General features: G+C 53.4%; 1 long non-coding RNA gene and 1 other non-coding gene across 2 annotated transcripts in view; both read left to right on the forward strand.

Annotated features, from left to right (window-relative positions):
* The first annotated feature begins 6 nt into the window (after nucleotides 1-6).
* LOC120584039 (uncharacterized) overlaps nucleotides 7-1,914 on the forward strand; it is a 2,822-nt gene continuing 914 nt past the window's right edge. Inside the window, exons 1-2 of the long non-coding RNA XR_005647936.1 lie at nucleotides 7-764; nucleotides 1,311-1,482. This is a non-coding gene — a long non-coding RNA (uncharacterized LOC120584039). The remainder of the gene's footprint in view (nucleotides 765-1,310; nucleotides 1,483-1,914) is intronic.
* LOC120584048 (small nucleolar RNA SNORD88) lies at nucleotides 561-651 on the forward strand. The gene has a single exon (XR_005647940.1). It is a non-coding gene; the product is annotated as a small nucleolar RNA SNORD88 (small nucleolar RNA).

Consider the following 1,914-nt stretch of genomic DNA (forward strand, 5'->3'; position numbering starts at 1 on the left):
GCGGGCGGAGGGCAGAGCTCGCCTGAGGTGTCCCACGTGATGCGGGCCGGCCACACGTGCGTCTCTCCGGACACCAATCTGGTTCCGATTCCAGGCGGCTGGCGGTTTTGGTCACCTAGGAGAAAGATGGGGAGAGTTAGCGCCAGGATGTCAGGGGGTCGCCAAGGAAGTGGGGTCTCTAAGTGAATTACCGAGTCGGGTCCGAGAGGCTGGTGGAGTTGCCGTCGGAGAAAGCGGACGCGGCCTCCCTCTGTTCACCTTGAGGACCCGTTTCACGGGCGCGCTGGCTTTGCCGCGTTGCCGTGTCACACGTGGAAGGATCTTTCTCATCCTTTCATGATTGGCACGCCCTCTTTTGCCGTTGTCCTGCGTGTTTCTTTTCCATGCGCTTTTACTTATTACTGAAATCCTCAAACATACAGGAAATAAGCGTAAGCAATGTTTATTACTTAATGACAATGCCATTGTTAACCCGTAATGTTTCCCAGTCTTTAACTTCTGTTCGCTTGACCTCTGTCCCTGAAGGCGAGTGGCATTTGGACCTGGTGGCAGAGGGACTGGGGCTCCTGTGATGGCCAGCACTGGGCTCTGATCAACCCTGAGGATTCAGTGCCCTCCAAGACCTTTGACACTTGGGGGTCTGAGGGGCCCTGGGTTTGATGTTCTCTGGACCCCCAGACTGTTCCTCTGCCCATCCTCACCAAGTCCTCCCTGTGTTCCAGGTGTGTCTTCAAGCTGAGGGGCCACCCACACCACCCATCTTGGTAAGAACCCTCATCCTCACTCCCTGACCCACCCACGTCTAAAATCTCTTACCCATATTTTAGGTGACTTCACATCAACTATTCCTGGGACCTAATTTATATGCCAATAGTCTTGCTGTGGATTTTCATACAGATCCCAGCTCTGCATGAGCTCGGAGGTGTCAGTCAAGTGATTGCACCCCCGAGCCTCGGTTTGTGTGTCTGTAGAGCTGGCACAATACTCCAGGAGCAGAGTCCGAGTCCTCTGCACAGTTTGGGGGTGAGGGGGCTGATGTTTCCTGCCTTCAGAGGGAAGGGGTCAATAAAGCAGAAAACAGACTAGGAAAGAAAGGTACGTGTATTTTGTTGTCGTGGGACAGGACTAATCAGGAGTCTGATTTTCAAACTCAGAAGAAAAGAAACAGTGGCTGGCAATGTTATCACTGTCACGCTGTGGGTTTTGTAGACTGGATACAATGTATCCTCCAGCAAAGCTGAGACAGTTTCCCATGAATCATGTGCAAATAAACTGATAATGATTAAAGCTGCCCTTCGTTGACACTGTAGCCATTGTTACAATGACACAGTGTATCTGCAGGACACCTCGCCAGTGTTTCAAAGACCCAAATCAGAAGATGGGCCCGGAGGCGTGTTACGGGGAAAAAAAGCAAGCGTTAGCACTAGGACGAGTCTCTCTGCTCCCTGGATGACGCGTGACGACAGCGGCCGCTATGGCGAAGTAGGGTGCAAAGGGGGTTCTCGTGGCTTCCCACTCTTGCCCACAAGCTCGGTAGGGGCGAAGCAGCTTTCTGTGACAGCCGTGCTCAGATTTGAGATCATCCGAGCCTTTCGGAGGGGTTGGTGCTCTTTGCCCAAGGTGTCCCGCGGGGCCCTGTGCGTTCACTGCCATCTGAGGGGGTTTCTGGGAAAGGGCAAGAGGAGGGAGGACCAACCAGGTCAGTGCAGGCGAGGGAAGACACGAGGCCACGGACAGTCTCCTGGATGGCGAGGCCGCCCGGTCCAGTGGCTGCCGGCCACGTGCAGCTCTCAGGTGCCTGAGATGCGGCTTGTGCAACTGGGAACTGGATTTGTACGTTTTATTTAAATCTAAACAGTTCAATTGAAGCATTTGCTAGCTAAACAGTAGGGAGCACTTTGCCAGTCTAAGTAC

This window comes from Pteropus medius, unplaced genomic scaffold, assembly GCF_902729225.1.
Source record: "Pteropus medius unplaced genomic scaffold, Ma_sr-lr_union100, whole genome shotgun sequence".
In the NCBI taxonomy this organism is placed as follows: domain Eukaryota; kingdom Metazoa; phylum Chordata; class Mammalia; order Chiroptera; family Pteropodidae; genus Pteropus; species Pteropus medius.